General features: G+C 30.4%; 1 protein-coding gene across 1 annotated transcript in view; it reads right to left on the reverse strand.

The window, feature by feature from the left end:
* The window catches only part of SOCS7 (suppressor of cytokine signaling 7), a 30,292-nt gene that overhangs the window by 29,553 nt on the left and 502 nt on the right, over positions 1–237 (reverse strand). The window lies entirely within an intron of this gene.

The raw sequence follows: 237 nt of genomic DNA on the forward strand, positions 1-237 counted from the left end.
CACAGTCTGGTCCGCGCGTGAGCACACGCACTTATCGTATAGATCTCTGTATAGAGCTATATAGCTATATCTATAGAGATATATACCTATATTTATCTAGGTAGATCAGTACACACATATAAATATACATATGTATAATGTGTGTATGTGTATATATGTTACATACATTACATATGTAATATATACATGTTTATACATTAAATACAATATATATGCATATTCATATGCATGCGTGTG

The sequence above is a fragment of the Gavialis gangeticus genome, unplaced genomic scaffold (genome assembly GCF_001723915.1).
Source record: "Gavialis gangeticus isolate Ggan-Ray unplaced genomic scaffold, GavGan_comp1, whole genome shotgun sequence".
NCBI classification, from domain to species: Eukaryota; Metazoa; Chordata; order Crocodylia; family Gavialidae; genus Gavialis; species Gavialis gangeticus.